Below are 20,313 nucleotides of genomic sequence, written 5' to 3'. Positions count from 1 at the left end.
TTTCTTCTGTGGCAATTAACTTTGAAATAGTTGATTTCTATCACTTCCGATTTGAATAGAGAATTAATAGAGGAGACGGAACTTATTCTTAGAACACTCAATCAACCACCAAAAAAAAAAAAAAAAAAATGTTTCTAGATAAGGTGGTTTGGGGCATTCCCGACGTTTGGGGTTTCCCGACACTTGTCAACTTGCATCACTATAGCTGTCTTCAGCCTCGTGGTAGGCAAGTGAATTCAGTAGCGTTGTGAACGTTGGAGTGTGTTGTGTCAGCATCTCGTCGTTTTTGTAGTTATTGTTGATCTTCTACGTCTGTTTAAATCAGGTAAGGTGTATGAACATTTGTTTGTTTGTTTTGTTTGAACATGTAAAATTAGGTTTCACGTAGCTAAGCTTTCTATTTCTTCAGCGGAAAGAAGAAGAAGAAAAAAACAATGTTCTTTACGTTACTTGGACATCATGTGTTCGAACGATGGTGACCTACTTTCCTCGTTGCAGTTTCCAAATTGCATTATAGTTTACTAACTATAGGCATGTCGCTTCGAGGTAGTCCCGACATGAAATTTGGGGGGCAGTTTCGACACTTCATCAGTTTTTATCTCCTGTAGTGTGATTTATTGTAATATTGATGTGGATGGTTTTAAAAAAGCAATAAATTGAACTGAGGAATGTTTTACACGTCTCACGATGAACCAGAGACCACTGATCTGTAAAATAATTCCTGTAGCAACGTTAGAAGCATTATGTATGGCTCGAGAGCTTTCGCGGACATCACAAAAGCTCTCCCCGAAAATTGTTAGAAACAAGTTACAGTTTTTTTCTGGCGAACGGTTGCTGACTTCTCCGGAATATATTCTTGAGATGAAGAACAAAAGTCAGGCTATTACGACTTCTCGAACGAGGCCAGCAAACTACAAACAAAAATTTGAAAAAATAAAAGAAAATTGTCTAAGAAAATTAAGGTTGAACAATGAACAATCTTCAGAGGAAAGTAAATTCTCAAACGTGGAAAGGCAATCTGAAGATCATTGTGGTGTTTGTAATGAGTGCTACTACGTAGCGTTGACGAGGGTGATTGGGTGGAATGAACAAACTGTAAAATTTGGTTCCATGAGAAGTGCGTTGAAGAAGGAAACAATCCGTTCTTTCCAACATAGTCGGGGAATCCTGACATTACGTACAAGTAGCTTTAAGTAAAGACACCACAATTTCTTCCGAAGTACGCAAAGAGTGTAATTATGGGGGCGAATGTCTGAAATATCATTGTGCGTAAGATCATTTTCATATGTATAAATTGAAGAGCTCTGTGAACATATAGTCTATGTGCTTAGGGTGTCGGGTATCTTATCTCTTTCCGTGTATGTACATCAATATTGAAACAGGAAGTACTAGTAAACTACAAAAATTTCCAGCTTTGGTAGAATGCTGCGGCTACATTGAAGCTATCCTTAATCAAATTATTGGTTATAGTATGTAAAACAAATATTAGAATTTGTTGTTTACTGATTACATATCCCAATTTTACTATGATCAGGAAAATCGTGCTATAATTTAATAGATGTATGTTGCGCCCCAGGTTGCGCCCCTTAAGGACTCATCGCGTACCTCAGATTGAAAATGAAATGAAATTTTTGGGTTTAATGTTCTACGAGTATGTCCTTGAGGCTAAGGAAGACAATGATGATGGAAGAATTGGTGGAATGAGAAAGTAGGAGGAAACAGGAGTATACCGAGAAAACCCACGAGCATGATATTGTCCATCACAAACTTACTTGGACGGGAATAGAACCAGGGACGCCACGCACCAAAGGTAAACGCTTTACCACTGAGCCATCGTGCTCCCGTGCCCCAGGTTGAATACTACTGGTGCAGTTCTTCTACTGAACATACATTCAGAGAGTCACTAAGCAACTGGATCTGCAGTAGGTTGTGCACTTTCTGATTCATAGTAATAACTTAATAGTTTTGGTGTTTTGCTTCAATTTTATGTAAATTAAAGAGAAAATTACGATAGTTATGAAACTTCGAATAATTACAAACATGTCCTCTTTAGCCTTACCTTAAATACGAGCTATATATATATGCACTAAAGATTAACTAACTGTGCTGTCACGTATAACGAACAACCAATGTTAAAATAGAAACGCAACAACTTCTGTATATATATCTGTCGGCGTGCTTAATGAAGATTTGAGCGTGAATGATTAGCCTATACGAGGCGTGAGGTACGCTAAATAATTACTGCACATGAAGGGAAGGACAAAATTAGGACTCTTTAATTGCAACTTTGCAAATGCATTCCAAAAGGATTTTAATTATTGATTTTTCTTTTTCATTTTCAGCCTTTAATTACACGTAGCAAATTAAAATAATCTAGAAGATACCCAATATTCAAATAGCTCTACCTACATCCAGTATTTTATTTCATTTTATTTTTTAATTTTAGAACTTTAATTATGTGGAGAGCGTAAGGCTTAAATAGTGTCTGATATGTAAGTGTAGAAAAAATATACTTCGTGAGTTACTCTATAAAACTACGATTTTAGATTATCAAATATTTCAAAAATTATCGTAACAATAATCGTTTGTTACGTCTATATAAAATTCTAGTGGCCCCGCGTATCGTAGTCGCTAACGCTCTCGTCTTTGGTATGAGCGGTCCTGGGTTGGATTTTCGGGCGGGAGGAGACACTCAGTTCCAGCCGCATATGTAGCATAGTCGAAATCAGCAAATTGCTTCCTTCACATCAGTTCGCCTTCCGATCGCACTTCAGCACAACGCCACAGCTAACCAGAATCACCGAGTGGATAATTCAACCATACAATAATAAATCTCAGATAGTAGCTGTCTTCTTGGACGTCCATAAAGCTTTCAAGGAAGCCTGACATCGAGGAGTGATTTACAAGTTGCACTAAAGAAGTATCCACCATGCTTCATAAATGTCATCACATTCTTTCTGGCACTCGAAGTTTTGAAGTGCGCCTGGACCAAACTTAATCCGACTTTCATCCGATTACCGCAGACGTACGTCAGGAATCATGCCTATCGCCCATAGTGTATCTCCTTTATATGGCGGACATACCGACCGCTCTGAACACCACAATGGCTACCTTCGCCAATGACAAGGTAATCTTTGCGGAAACAGGAATATCAAGTTTGCAAAACTTTGGACTGGTTGACGTATTAAGATCAATTCTGAGAAAACGGTTATACTTCTATTCTCCAACTAGCACCTACCATTTCCCATAAATCTCCAAAGCAGCTACCTCAAGAAATAATCTTTTAATTTTACGTGGTACGAATATGCCGGCTAGGCTAAAGGAGACGGTGATGATGAGAAATGAAGGAAATGGTGAAATGAAGAAAGCCAGAGGGAACGGGATAATTCCGAGAAAACCCACGCACCACAAAGCGAGCTGGGATCGAATCAAGGACCTCATTCACCACCAGAGGTGAACGATCTATCACTGAGCCAGCGCGGTCCGCTACCTCAAGAAAACTCCACCAAATAATTAGGTTTTATGCTAGATAGAAATCTGATCTTCTGACAACATCTTCAGGAGATAGCAACGAAGATAACACAATGACTACAACCAATCACATGTTTATTATGAGCACCACAGTTACGGTTAGAAACAAAAATACACCTCTACAGATGCTGATTAGACCCATCCTTCTATGTGCCTCTTGAACATAGAAGGTAGTCACAAAAACTTAAAAAAGAAAACTCCAGAAGTTCAAAACCATGCCTCCAGAGCAATCACAGGATATTTCAAAGGTACAAGCATCCTCAAGTACACGAAGACTTGCGAATTCCATATCTCGATCAAGTCATCGATAGCTTAAGTTGTAAATTTTGGACGTCTCTCCAACACTTCGAACATCATATTCTACGAACAATGGCACAAACAATAGTTAGTCAAATTTATGCCTTACCACATCCTCCATAATTAGTATAGAAAACCAACTTTCTTGGTCAACAACAATTAGTCACACCAGAAAATCTTTTTTTTAACATCAAGCAAGCTTGCTGAAAAGAATGCACACGAAGTACCTACAAAATCTATGCACTTCTCTACACATACTAAAACGTATATTCGAGACATGGACTTCAAACAAACTCGGAACTCATCTATGGAGAAAATAGTCAAGATACCGACTGGATTGGACGCAAAATCGATGCTGGGACTAGCGAACATTGCCGGCCATCATGATATTCCTATCGCCGAAGAAGGGCGTGATTTACTGCTACTACTGAATTTCATGGAATGCCTTAAACAACAGGATTTGTCGTTAGCGTCTCTTCTTAGCCACATAAACGTCTATGTAGTGCAGCAGTCGATTCCGCAAGCGGCCCTTTCAAGGATCAAGTACACACTAATTCATCAATACCCAGCAAGCGTTCCGGCAAAGAGACCATGACCAGTACATGCTAACGAACCATTTCAGAAAGCAAAGAAGACATTTAAAGGCAGATAAGATACTACCTGTCTCAACCGCTAATATTTTTAAGTACTATCCTAAGATGAAGAAGATGACCCCGCCCAACCCCCTCCGAGTACTTCGTCGCATATACCGAAGATCTGTTACTGTACGGCCTCCACGTTGACCAAATCAGTAACATCACCGACATTATTTGCAAGGCCTGTCAACAGTCCTGTCAGATGCCGGACTACACAATTAACCAGGACAGTGTCAAAGTCCATTGCCATTCAACGGAAGACTATGCAATTACAGAAGCCCTGCTGAAACGGAATCAGAGTATTCCACTGAAATGAAGAAAAAACGTGTCCCACTCAAGTTAGTGGTAAAGAAGTTGTCCATTGCTACGTCTACTGACGATATGAAACAGGCACTGGAAGAGATGGGTTTCCTTGTAATCTCCGTTCACTAGATGAAAGGGATAAACAAACAAATCACATATCAATATCAAACGGAAGGATCCATATTCCAATGTTTATGGCGACTGAAGAGATCCACCAGTGCGACTTTCAATGAAGCTTCAACCATTTACAACCTTCCAAGCTTGCTCCATTATCACATAACAGTTCAACCTTACCGTTCAAGTGAATCCATTCAGTGTTTCCGCTACCAGCTGTTGGGCCATACTCTACCTGCTCGATAACATTGTATTGTGTGGTGTCCACAACCTCATCTTACCCGGGAGTGCCCGAAAAAGGGTATCAAGACACCAGCTTACTGTGTCAATTGTGAAGGGAACCACCTAGTGAAGTTCAAAGAATGTCGTATCTTCCAAGCTGAGAAGGAACATCGTAACAACAGAACACTACTACTCGTAACGTCTCCGCCTCTTCCTCCGAGTGTCGGACTACACACCGTCTCTCGTCTACCATTATTTACGCATTTCACATTACGAAATTCACACAACAGCCATTACCCACTGAACTAGCGGACCTCGCCTTCAAGTTGAGGGATTTTATGGCCATCTTTCAAGATCTATAATTGTTAACCAGCATGGCTAAAATTCACAAGGGAATACCACAATCCAAACAGAAGTAAGCCCATATGGCCAAACTTACCCTCTATATCGAAATATTGGTCGACATTCTTGACGATAGGACAAATTAATTGCCTTCAAGTAGAATTCAAATTCCGTTCAAGCAGTACCTTCTTCGGCCTGCTTTCCAACGGATGACATCTTCACCATAAGCAACAACTTCAACTTTTCGCCAATGAACACACTCTGTCTTGAATCAACCAACCAGCCATTGCCAATTCGAATTGAACGTCCGTATTCCTGCTTCGCTCTTCGATGAGGTTCCGGAGCCGTTAAAATTGTAGTAACTTGCATACTCAAATTAAAAAAATCCATAGTTTTCTCCACATAAATAAAAGGCAGGAGGATATTTATCCTCGAGACTTCATACTGCAACTTGTCAATATTCCCTAAGTCAATCACTTTCTGGTTTCCTGTCCAATTTCAGCGCTCATGCGCACATGTTCTGGTGCTAAATTATTCCGAGAGCTGGGTTTACGAGTTTGGACATCTTAAAGTTATTTTATTCCGTAGTAAATAAGGCATAGACCAGAATATACAGACAGTAAACTCCGCGAAAAACTGGAAACATGGCGAACTGTAGCGCCTCTAACATGCGACGACGGAACTAACCAGTCGATCTGTGGTCAGCAGCGTGGAAAATTCGAAAATAACCGACTCTAGTTGCACATGTGGGAGAAAGCGTGCTGTGCACAGGTGTGCATTGGCATCGTGTGCTTTTAACATAATGTCCGATAAGGATGTACGAAAATGTCATAAAAAAAATCAAGGTACAATACAAGAAGATGCCTTTATAAAAATTACCCAAAAATATGATAGTTATTTAGTACGGGTAATTGGTAACTCGATCTTCTTGCACTATACCTCGCGCTGACATGCGAAGCTGACTAAAATAATGCGCTGTTTACATGGACAACCCATGACGTCACGCTCGAAAATTGATTGCAGCGCCAACCCACTTACGACGAAACATCTTTCCCTACCAAACGTTTGATTCGCTCTTTCGCTGTGCAGACGATACATAATAATTTCAATAGCGCATATAAGGAGTTGCTCGTCTGTTCATTCTTGTCTGTGAAATAAGGTATATGTAAAGACAAGCAATAACAACAACAATAATAGGACTCTCTCTGGTAGATACTAAAAAGGAGCACGCGCTAGAAATTTCAATTTCGTCCTGTAGATATCAATCATTGCTGAATATTTGCTGCTGCATAACTGTGCAATAGCTTCCGTTATAATCACCGTGTTATTCATGAAAATGTTAATTGATAGACTTCATTAGCGAACTTGGTTGAGATAAGCAGTCTAGCTATGTATGTATTGAAAGGACCACAGTTAAGAAATTTGCTTTTATTCCAGATTTATCGTGTGTAGTAATAGTCATACATACAATAGTAATATTACAATAGTTTTTATACTTTATTTATCTGTTTACCCAGGCACCTAGCCAGGATTTCTTAATAAGGAGGTCCGGTTTATCGATCGTCATTTGTAGTCCATAGGATTAACATGGAGCTAGATGGAATTCGGAGCGTTGTAATAATATCCATTTTCAACTTGATCCCTCCTCCCCCCGTTTCTTTCACAACGCTCCTCATAAGCAAGAGAACCAGACGCTTGCTATAGCTTTATATTTTTAAAGCCGATCCTTCTTTTTCTCGTCTATTTTTGTTTCATCCTTCCTTAATTTTTCATTTCTGGCTCCGAAGGGGGGATCCGGACCCCCCGGACCCACCCCTTGGCTACGTGCCTGTGTTTACCACTTCTAATTGGTGTTTTCTATTTATAAAATATTAGTGGTAGTTGGTGACAATTAGTGATAGTCCTAATTACGTGATACTAATAAATAGATCAGATTTTGCCGAAAATTTAAAAGTTTCATAACAGTACCGCAAGATTAAAGAGGAAGGAATTTTTAAGTTTGGGAACTGTTAACGCGCTGTAACAGGAGCCTTAAGTAACAGGAAATGAACTTTATTAAATTAGGCAAGACAGTGTCTTCTCTGCATCATGGTTCCGTGTATGAAATGAAGCTAAATTAAACGGATGATTTGGTGTCAATCATTTTCTTCCTACCAAAAATAAATGAGAAAAGGATGAGTTTCTACGCTGGAGACATATCTTGTCAGTCGACAGTATTTTTTACCGGAATGACTGTTCAGAATTCTGAGAAATCATCTGCATAAAGCAGTAGAAATAAAGGGAAAAGATGTTCTTCAATAAGAACAGATGTTCTGCAGCACGTAATTATCCTCCGCCTAACGATACCAATTCCCACGCATATTCTAAAATTCGACTCTGCAATGTTCTCTATTGAAATGAAAGTTTGACGAGTTTCATTTTAAACCCAGTTGAATTACAATACTGTTACTGTACTATTGTTAGTACAATGGCGTTCAGAAAAGAAGTAAAAAGAATTAGGAACAAAAAAGGAAGAAGAAATAATTAGTCTACTACGATTAACGATGGCCACGTGATTTTTCAGCAAAAGCAAATCCAAAGAGGATATTCTTGTTCTATCCACATTGCACTGACTGCAAAGAAATGACTGCAATCATTTTAACTTTTCGCACGTACTCGGTTGAATCGTAGTTAACAACAATAGCAAAAAAAAGTACTATTTCGCACAGTTTTTCTTTTTATTTTCAGTTTCGAACACTTGTAAAAGGCAGACAGGACGATAGTTAAAAAGAGGCGATGAGGAATTGCTGGAAAGAGAAGGGACAAAAAAAAACTTATTTTTATTTTTCGTTTTACTTTTGTGTTATACGACTGTTTCACACATACATTTCACTATCCTTGCAGAGGGCTACCATTTTCCAAAATGGCTTGTGTTTGATGATCGAATTTCGATTTTTACGATCGCCATGAACTTAGCAGACTAGTACATGTAGTACTGAGAATTTCGTTAGATATAGTCAGAAAGAGGCAGCACAAGTTAAAAGTAAAGTGAAATGGATTTGAGTTCTCCTTGTAGTTCTTCTTTGTCTTTCAGCAATAAAAGATAGAGATCAGAGAGAGAGAGAGAGAGAGAAGGAGAGAAAGAAAAGTAGAGGGAGGCTGGAAATAAGAGTTGTAGCGCCTTCTTGTAGAGCGGAAATAATAAAGGCATGTCGTCCGAATAAAACGAAGAAATCAACTGCAAAAGAATATTGCTAAACTTGGCAAAGCGACAAAACGTGATTTGTTCAACAGGTTCCATCTTTATTATTATCATCATCCTCTCCCTCTTTCCAGTACTTTCTCGCCTCTCGTTTTTGTATACGCTGCAACAAATACACGTAATCATGCTTCCACGGTTGGCTAAATGTATTTCTTTTGAGCTGTTGCTTAATTTTACGTCTTCAAGTATGGATCGTATAATGTACGTAATTTATGAAGGGATACAAATGAATAACTTACTGTAACTAGCATTAGTATTTTACAAATACATATTGTGCAGTACTTCACAAGGATATACAGTACCAGCTATCTTGTGAAATAACAAAAACTTTAACAAATGCAGTTTATTGGACCATTTAAATCATTGCTAAAGTCGAATCATTTTAAATCTTATTTAATTCATTAATTCAGCTTCATAAAACATTTGGCTATAGATGTAAATTGTCAAAGAAATACATTTGAAGAATAATATATACATTTCGTCATTGTGCAAATTAGCCAATGAACGAAAGACTAGTATTCCTTTTCCACCATACCACGTTCCTTTAGATTGTATGAGCCTTCGAGAGGAAATAACCTCCAACATCAATCTCGTTTCTTAAGAAAAATCCTATTGGAAACACCTCTTAAGTGGGTAGTCATGGAACAGAAGTCAAGTCTGCGACAGAAGTAAAAGAATCGTCCAGTTCCATTTGGAAGCAGAAGCCATCTCCAGGCCATCATCGGACCTTGAAGCACTGAGAGTTCATTATAGCCCAGACCATCGTCTATCGATTTGATCATCGAGCTACCCCAGTGATCTGTTCATTGCCCCTGGTAGATTTGACGGGATAAGAATCCAATCATCAACTCCATTGGGTTCCCTCAAATGTCAGCCAGAAGTTGAACGGTATTTCGAAGAGACTAGTCATCACGTTATTACGACTGTGATGTCAACTAGGACCAAGAATAACTAAGGCAAGTGCTCATACCAATCCTTTTAGTTACCGTGTTTACTCGCGTAATAGTCGCACCTTAAGTTTGAAGGTAAAAACTCAGCAAAATATCCCCGCATTAAAGTCACTGTCTACGAGATTTTTGTCTTTGTGAACGACACTTTCTTCGAAATTGCTTATCTTTCGCGAGTCCGAACAAAAGAATTTTTCGCGTTTACTGACACGTAACATGGTGGCCTACCTCTAACACCAGACAACCTTCTTCCACCCTCTTTTCTGCGTGGCTTCCTCCAAGTATGACTCATTCCAGTATGGCACCTATTTACAACCACCTTGGTTGCTCTGTCATTCCATCGTATTGCCTCGAGGATTTCAAACATGTGGTTGTGCTTCCAAAAAATATTTCCTTTCTGGCAGACACCCTCTGGTATCAAAGAGACACAAACCACCTTCGACTTTAGTGTATTGACGTTCATCATTACTGTAGTTGGAAGAGAGCGTGGCCTCGCCAATACGTGTTTGAGTGCGGCTTTCGGGAGCGGAAACTTTGGTTTTCGAAAATTCTTTCTTGCATGTTTTTGCTCGGACAAAAAGGGGAATGTTCAGAAACAACAACAGTTACCGGTAATTTTTACAAGTTTTAATATTTTACCGTATGTAGGCTATATTTTATTTTTATGTTGACACAATGCTGTATGTATCAAAATTTGAAATTATTTTGATCGTAACGATAATTGAATGGAAGCTTTCCTCACGTGACAGTCGCACTTGGATTTTCACATTAAAAATTGGTACAAAAAGTGCGAGTATGACGCGAGTAAACACGGTAAATTCCTTTGTATCTTCCTATTTTACCTTCTACCTGATCTAGTCGCTATTTTTTATCAACTTGAAATGGTTGAGTTTCATTTGTGCCTTAAAGCATAACCTTTCATTGTAACAGTAGAGTGTGAGTTGTCAGTTTTCATTCCCATCTACATTCCCTTCTTTGAGAATATATGACAATATATTGATAAATTATAGACTAATGTCTGAGTTAATTGAAATGACGAATCGCACCTGCACATGGCGGAGAACGCTGTGAGGCTTATCCCTTTGTAACTATGCTGAATACTGAATTTAGAGTTGATCAAAGTAATTTTACACTAATGTGTTATTGATTCTCTGTATATTATGATTTTGGTAGTTTAGAAACAAACAACAACAACAACAACAAAGAGTGAAGTAGAATTATAATTCTCCTACTTGCTCAATATATTCTGTATCTCTTGATTCAATGTTTCCATTAACATTTAGTTTCTCCATGAAATTGGCAATCATAAGAACTTCCTGAAATGAGTTCGAATCCCTTTCATTTCCTGATTTATTATTCATTTCTCAGTTTACTTTAGCACAAAGGGCATAAGTATAGATGTAAAATTCAAAAATACAATACAGTACAAATTCAATTTCGCTTTTGGGGAAATTGATATAGCTTGCAACTTAAGGAATCTTAGACTTTAAACAGTTTGGTTATCTTATATATGAGCTCCCTTATGGGCAAGTGGTTAGCGTAGTCGCCTTTATCGTGGGAAACTCAGGTTCGATACCCGGCGAGAGCTCATGTGGTTTAGATCTCACGTTAAGCAGTATGTCCATATGTCATATAGCCTAGCTTCTGAATGAGACGCAAAACTTAAATTGAAATAGAATTATATATCAATCAATAAGACTATGGGTGGAAGCGAGAGAACCCTGAGAAAACACACAAACTAACATGGGATGAAAAGTGAGTTATCCTATCAAACTATTCCATCCCTAAATATGCTTCCTGGATACTCTACTTCCCACAGATTTTCCAACCTAGAACTTTCTTAAAAGAAATAACATAATAATTGAACATTTTAGCGCAACGGCTCTCTGGAGAGCCAAGAAACAAATTAACAACCAATAAATCTATCTTACATTTAATGGATTCTGGACTGATCCAACAAAATACTTAATATATATATATGTACTGTGTATATCCAAACCAATCTTTATGGAACGCAATACAGCAGAAGATAAACAGTAATATTCCTCAATGTGTACATTATATTCTATTCAGACTGCATTCATCGATATGTCCACAATTATTCTAGGTTCCATGCTCTTTTTTATTTTGATTTTTATTAATAAATGCACACATATCAACTGACAAACTCACCTTACTCTCCCCATTGCTTTCGATTGGGTATTTGCGTTTGGTGAAGGAACATTTTCAGTGGACAATGCTATCTGCATTATTGGCATTGTCTGTTTACATTGTACGACCAAAGGCAATCCAGAACTGCAAATGAGTGCCCACTAAATGGGGGAAATATGTGAATGGACTATATCTAGGATAAACTGTAAACATTTAGGGTTGTACTGATGTCGTTACCTTGTATTTTATTATTGCAATAAAATCATGCCACACAATTTACGATCCCGTTATAGTCTGGTTGAACAGTGTCAGTTTCCGACTCAGATATGGAAGGATGGATATTTACGTTTCAATATTGACAGCACTTTTCTGCGCTTTTTAATGTTAAATTCTGCATTTAATAGGAATGGGATACATTACGAGCCTTCGGACAAATTTTTATATGGCAATAATTCACGATATTCCTATAGATCACGGTCTCTTGTTGCATACTGGATGAAATGCTGAACACAAATATTTTATATATATATATTGCTATGTAAATTGATTGACATTTATAAAAATAGAGTTGCTCTGTGAATAGTACTAGGAGGTGAAATTTAATTTAATTTGATTCTTAGTTTTCGGTCCCACAAGTTTGCTCTCTAGGTTAACAGTGGAAGACGATTAATGAGATTGAATGATTATGAAAGAATTGGTGGAATGAAAATATGGGATGAAATGGGACAAGCATAAGAAACCCTACGGACATGATGTTGTTCACTAGTTCATATGACCTGGAGTTGAACCAGCAATCTGCTGCACCAGAGTTGAGCACTCCACCACCGAGCCAACATGGTCTCAGTAAGGACGTGAAACATTTTAATTTAATTAGGGTAGGTTGGGGAAAATTGGATCATGGGGGAAATTGAGTAGTCAAAAATAACCCTACCCTAGAGACGAAGTTATCACATTACCACTGTGTGGAATATCCTATTACATCTCAGAAGAAAGTATCACTGTCTGAACCTGGCGTCAGAACAGCTCCAGACATCATTGTTCAGAGAAGTGTAATTTTGCGCCCCACAAAGAATCAGTAGATATATATTTTTTCACTGTTGTAGAATAATCTTTTTCTAAAGGCTTTTAAACATATATACTCGGATTTCAATCGTGAAGTTTCATTGAATTATGCATACATCATAAACTGTATGATAATTTTAGTATTAAGTACATTAGGTACTACACAATTAACTGTTATTTACGAAGAAGTACTTCGGGGTAAATCAGATCATTGCATTTATCATAAATTCATTCCATTCAATATATCATAAAAGTCTAATATTTTTAAAGTAAAATATTGAGAATCTACGGACTATTTATCTCTGTACATGCCTACATTCAACAATTTCCTGTTGCTAACATATAAAAGTCCAGCAGATCCATGAATGATTTCGGATCTGAATTCAATGAAAACACATTACTCTCTGCATAGACATCTTAAGATTTACGTGCATCTTTATAAAGCATAGGAGTTAGTAATAGGAGTAGGAAATAATGTAAAAGAATTACAGGTGACTGGTCATTCATTCCGCTCATGCGCTATCCATTCAATCCACTGGCTATACTAGATGTCAAGTTTGTAAGTATATATATAAAACTCTTCTCTCGCTTTAACTTGTCACTCTTCTCCAAACAATGCTAACAGCTCTTCAGGTAATGTTTGAATACAAACCTAAGCCTATTTCCTATCCTCAAAGAAAGGACGCCAAAATCATGAAAACTCGTATGCACAGTTCGTCTGACATCATTTGAAAGAGGAAATGGGAAAGAGAAAGAGAAGAACCAAGGAGGAAAGTCCACATCTGGTAGTACAAATGCAGACTGCTGATTTGTGGATCTCGTAGTACATATCATACTGTCATGAGAAAAACCACCTGGATGAAAATTGATACAGTGTCAGACTTACAAACTATTACCACGAATGATATGGAAATGTTTTTCAAAGAAGAAAAATGTATTTGTGATTGACTGTTAAGAACTATGTGATTCTAGTTACTCCATCACTGATCTGATTTACCCTCTAACAGCGGAGTACTTGGGATCATTGCATCACTTGTGAAAAAAGGTTATAGTTGGTCTTGAAATGAAAATACATTGATTATAGTCTAGTATCTGAAGGTTTGCTTGTTTTTATGGATATAAGTTCAATATTAATAAATGTATATTTCACTTGAAAATTATATATATATATATATATATATATATATATATATATATATATATATATATATATATATATATATAATATTTTATATATATTATAAGAGTGATTCAATTTCCCCCTATCTACCACAGATACTGGAGCAAAGGATCTATGACATGTTCACTTGTATACAACGTATTTGAAAGAATGAAATGAAATACTATCTTTAATGTGGGCGCAGAGACTCAATGGTAGAGCGCTCACCTCTGTTGCAAGGGGTCCCAGGATCGATCCTCGAGATTCTCTAATTTTCTTGCACATTCTTTTTCATTAATCATTTACTTTGAATAAACTTATGTCTCTTAATCCAATGTTCTCGGGATTGCTGCCAGAGTGAGTGTTGCTGTGCTGAGCTTTCGTTATCATACAGCGGCAACATCTTCAGAGCTATGTGTTGGAGTGTGCTGGTCGTACAATTTATATTGTTGTCTTTAAGAATCGCTGTGTTTCTATTGGTTGTTCTTGCTTCCATTGCTAATAGGTCAGGAACAGAAAGGCTGCTTAGGATATATATAAATTGGTTCCTGCTTATCCTTTGACAGAAGTTTGGAGTCTTTTTGTCCTATTAACTTCTTATACAAGTGTCTCTCTTTAAATTATTTTTCCCAATAGTATAGACCTTATAGAATCAATTTCTCGGATCCGTAAGCAATAAATGTATTATATTCCATAAAAATAGCTTGGCAACACGGAGAAAAATGCATAATCTAGTCGGCATGTAAATGCTGTTTTCATCAGGTTACGCGCGTCACCACATTAAGTAATGTTGTTTCATCAGTAGTACGATTTACACCACCGTCCAGCGAAAATTTTGTATTGTGAGACCACCATTTTAAATCTAGAATTAACGCCATACCTATTCCGACGGTGGTAACTTAGGTATACAATGTTGTTACTATCTTCCTACGACTGTCCCCTCTTGGTTCTTTCTAAATCTGTGACTCCCTACCTTACGAGAGTAATAGTTTTTAACACGAAATCAATCATGTGAATAAAATTATCCAATCAGAGCGAATCTAGTTCGACGCCGAACTCCAGACTTGGCATGGTGTTCCCACCTGCTGTACTTTTATACATTCAATTACATTACATAAGGAGCGCACCCGCGTAAATACGATGTATCCACACGGAAATCATAGGCCTTTTTTTCTCAGTGAACGGTCTTATGAAATGAATAAGTCGAGTGCTGGACAAGTCACTTTTTCTTCACTGATGGAAACACTTGTAGTAAGTTCATCGTATTCAGTGGATACATTTATTCTCTCCCGAAATGAGTTACCCGAATTCTTTTCTCAGCGACTTATGCTATGCCAAACTTGACTCCCAGCTATATTGCTTTCTTGCACCTGAAAACAGTAGATATTGAGGAACAATATACTTAATTTCTTCTCGTATGAAATAACTTTTTCCGAAGTCGTCTCTACATGAGATTTCTCACCCGGACGTAGACGATTTTCCGCATTACGTTAAAATAACTCAAAACACTTATCCGCATCCTATTTCGAAGTGAACCCTCCGAATATCACGTTTATATAACTTTAAGCAAAATAGAAAGTCAACGAAATCCTTTTTTCGCAAGAGAAGGCGATAAATTTAATACATTCCATTTAAATCCGTAGGTAAAACAATTAGCCCTCAACTGACTGAATTTTCATTATTCTGTCCTAAATAACTTTTCTTACATTCGGTCGAAACGTAGATAAATCTACTTCTCGTAACTGAAAACGATAGAGTTATTAATTTCATAGAAATTATTATATTATGGAAAATTAATATTCTTTTCCTCCTGAAAATGAATTTCCCAAATTCACTCATGTTTGATATATCCCGAAGTCATGATCTAGCAACGTACCTTGGTTGTACTTCCAACCGGTGGACGCATAGAACAGAAGATGTTACCAAGAATTGACTAATTGTCTATATTTTATTATGGTCAATATTTGTGCACCCCTTCACGCAGCGTCATCTGCACAGAGAAAAATCCGTTCTCCGGACAGCGGTATATTGTATCCTCGTCGCCATAAGTGCCTTTACATCGCAGTGACGGGTATGTGACCGCGAAGTACTCCAAGGAAGGGATGGTTGTATAAGAATTTGTGATTAATTTTGAAGAGTTTTTATTTTGACTAGGGAATTAACATAGGTGAAGGGAGTAAAGACACAGATTTGAAGCATCAGTGCACGAAAAGATTCGTATTCTCAGTTTTTCTATTTATTGTTTTATATGTTAAGTTAAACACCACAATATGTATCACTGATATCGCAGATCGTATTATTTTTTAAAATCGTGTTTGTAACCTATTGTCAAAACATTCACCTCCAGACATGATGTAGAGAGAAGAGAAAGAGATACGACATCTGTAATATATGTATATGTGATTCACTAAGTAACTGTAGAAATTAGTTAAAGGACAGATAAGAGAGCGAAAAGGAGCTCTAGAAGTCTGAACTTTTTAGAAACGTCCTAGATAGGTGAAAATATAGTTAAAAATTGCCAAAGGTATCATGTAAATTACCTCTCTTTTCTTATATTCTAGTATACTTTTCCTTTGACATCCAAACATCTCTATTCAGAATTACGAGATAAAGGTGGAGAGAGAAACATTCCCATTTCAAGAATTATATCAGGAAAAAATCTTTTGACTTAGACTAGATTCGAACTCGCAACCCTTGCATCCATGGCTCAGCGCTCTACCGATTGAGCTAACAACTACTGTTGGAAAAGCCAGATTTCTACAACTACCGGTTGCTGAATGGTGTGTATTAACCAAGTTTGCCGAGATAATTGCTTCATATAGCTATAATAATAATAATAATAATAATAATAATAATAATAATAATAATAATAATAATAATAATAATAATAATAATAATAATAATAGTAGAAGAAGAACAGAATCTAAAAAGTCACATATGTTAAAAGTTTGACGTGCAGAGTAAGTCCTAATATGAGATTTTATTAATTATATATAATAAATGTAAGCGTGGTTTATTCGTGCGTGCTACTCAAAGTGCGCAACTCACTACCTAGTCCCATAAGGGTTGTACGCTTATGGTACAGTAGCCTTGCGTCCTCCAACCGTGAAGAATGTTTCTGTTTGAACCTATGCGTGTCCTAAGAGGAAGGAGGAGATTGAAAGAAAGAAAAGTGGTTTAGAAATTATGCAAACGTAGAATATCTCACGAGGCGAGGTGATATAGAGTTCAGCGTGTCTTTCAGCTACTACTCTATACAAGACGTACATCCACGACTTAACGTGGAACCCGAACCACACGACTCCTGACGGGAATCGAAACCCGTATCACCTCTAGTTCTATCATGGGAGACACAGGAACATGTAAAAATAATCGAAAATGAACGATATTAATGTTAAATCCATAGCTTTTGAGTGCATGAATTATGTATGATACCCTCTATATCGTTCACATCAAATTTTAGCATTATCTGTATGGAGGTTTAATAGGAGGGGTGAAAATTAAAAATTCCTAATTGAAATATATGAGTGGCTATTCAATAGCTTTCGGGGTCACTGAAATGCATAATTACACTCCCGATACTATTAAAGCCCAAAGCTTTACTCTTTCGTTAGCAGGAAGTTTATTCATTTACTTAACTCAGGACACCTTAAAGTTAAGGATATGAAACTCGATGCATATATTTCTAATTCAAAATTATTAGATACGTATTGTAGCTTAGACTTCTAAGGAGGGGAAGGGACAATTTACGCAATGATTTCCTTCACATTCGAATAAAATACTGCCTCATTATATTGCAAAAACTCATTTCGAGTGGTGTCATTGCTAATAGTTTTCCGTATTTGTTTATATCCCTACTCATTTATAACAGTATCTCACTTTTCCTGTGACGGGAGCAACACCTAAGCGAGCATTCAGTAAAGTAAATGCCATTAAAATCTATATTCATAGCACAGTGGTGCAAATAAAGTTGAGCTCTTTGGCAATCTTTAGCATGGGAAGCGAATAAAGCCACCACATTGGAAAAGCAGCTAATGAATTCCTCTCCGAAAAAGATCACCCGCACATTTATTTTACAGGTGGTGGCTTATAGCTATACTTAAGTTTGACGAAATTGCTCCAGTGAGGCGAGACACTGAAGTCATTCGTAATAAGGGGGAAGGGACATGTAAAAGTAGTCAAATATGAACAATATTAGTATCGAAATCATAGTTTTCGTGGTCGCAGATGAATAGTGTCGCTGTCGATGTTGCTTAGGTAGAAGTTAAGCCTTGGTTGGCATGGAGGTCAGAGTGGGAGGGTGACAGGTAAAAAATAAATAAAATAAAATCAAAACATCCTATATTTGTGTCGAATATATATTTTTCGGTATCTCTGACATAAATAGTAATATTCCAGATGTGGTATATGACCAAGGTCGGCCCCATTCGCATGTGGTTTCAGAGGAGAGAATCGGTGAAGATTTCAGAACAGTTCCTTTGACTTAAGTTTCAGTACACTGAGAGGGAAGAGTGGTAACACACAAATACTGGTGTCACATCCGGACCTATCAGACGTATGATTTCTGGGGAACTGTCGTTGCTCCAGGGAGGCATTACCCCCTGATCAGTCCCTAACATTCTTACTGCTTTACAGGGGCGTAGGCAGGAATTTATTTCAGTGATCGAAAGCATTTTTAGGGGTAAATTGTGCACCCTCCAGGAGCCCATGTAGCATCGTACGTTCAACAGTACTTTTTTTGAGTCAAAACTTTGTCTCTCTCTCTCTCTCTCTATATATATATATATATATATATATATATATATATATATATATATATATATATATATAACAGTAACAGGGGCGGTTGTAGACATTTCGTAACTGTAAGCAAATAATATTTAGGCGCTTCGCCTATATGATAATAAAAGAATTGAATGCTGTAATGGACAAAAATTCTTCAGATAATTGTTACAATTACAAATTTCTTCAATATATAATAATTCAGTCTTCCAGTGAGTATTAGAGGAAGATGGCAAAATTAAACCTAATTAACTGTGGATGAATCATGACCAAAGTTCCAGTTTTAATAATTTATATCTTTTTATTATTATTATTATTATTATTAAATAAGCACAGGAAACAACTAAAATGTATACCTAAGATGTATTTTGACAAATACAGTTGAAACATAAAAGTCGAAATAGAATAAAACTAATGAGCTTCAAGTCTAACATTATCACAGGTTTGATTTTGACAAAGAGATATGCTCTTACACTTCATTAAAAGCATATCTAAATAGTGTTTTCTAGTGATACAAATATGGTAATTAGCTTAATTTCTCGTTTTCTTTGTTACTGTAAAGTTCATGTTATAAAGACACTTTTCTGGCTTTCAATTTGGCAAAATCTCTTATTATTGCATCCATATCAATTTCATTCAGAATGTCATCTTCAATGGCCATCAAAGCTAGTCCATTTAATCGTTCTTGAGATATACTTGATTTCAAATAATTCTTTATTAATTTTAGTTAAACTAGTTCAATACACAACAAATGACAAAAGTGTGTCTTAATTTATATGTAATTTGTCCCCGATCAGTGGCAGAACTTTAAAATCATGTTTCTCCGCAAAAATTCTTTTCAGGACCCCTTATGCCTATAGAACAATTCAATTCTTTCATGTTTCTTTCCAACATAGACGTTCGAAATCAGGCAGTAACACAATGTAAACACAAGTAATGATGCACCCATTGAGGTCCGAAGATTTTTTCGGAATAGCCTACAAAATGCAAATAATTTTGTGTATTTGCCCCCTGAAATTATGCTAATTGGGGGATCCAGACTCTCAGACTGCCTGTTCAGTGTTTCGTCCACACATATTTTAGGGGGCCACTCCCCCCGGGAGGAGATCAAAATAATACGTCTATAATATAATAATAAATAAAAGAGTACCAGCAGTGGCCCTACTAAGTGTGCCCCCCGGAAGATGTTTTGTGAATAGAAAACTGCACCTATTAGGGATGCGCACGATACAAGATTTGTGGCTGTCTCGTCTCGAAAATGTGCTGTAAAAGTGATGGCTCGACTCGAAAAATGTATATTTCTCTATTGGAAGAGCCGTGTCTCGACTCGAATTTTGTCTGGAAATTTCTGTCTCGACCTGGCCCCTTGCGCATCCGTAGCACCTATGTCGTTACATCCCTGAACACAAGTAACTAATAATCAAAACTCTACTTTGCATTAGAATTATTACTAATTTAAAATATCGCTCCATCTAAATTTATTAGCAGAGAATGGATTAATAATTATTGTTATCTGTCATAATAAAA

General features: G+C 37.0%; 1 protein-coding gene across 1 annotated transcript in view; it reads right to left on the bottom strand.

The window, feature by feature from the left end:
- Positions 1-20,313, bottom strand: part of LOC145685940 (uncharacterized) — a 758,676-nt gene that overhangs the window by 450,418 nt on the left and 287,945 nt on the right. The window lies entirely within an intron of this gene.

The sequence above is a fragment of the Thermobia domestica genome, chromosome 5, assembly GCF_964235325.1.
Source record: "Thermobia domestica chromosome 5, izTheDome1.hap1.1, whole genome shotgun sequence".
Classification (NCBI taxonomy): Eukaryota; Metazoa; Arthropoda; class Insecta; order Zygentoma; family Lepismatidae; genus Thermobia; species Thermobia domestica.
The sequence above is the reverse complement of the archived record's forward strand: the minus strand, read 5'-3'. Positions and strand labels throughout refer to the sequence as shown.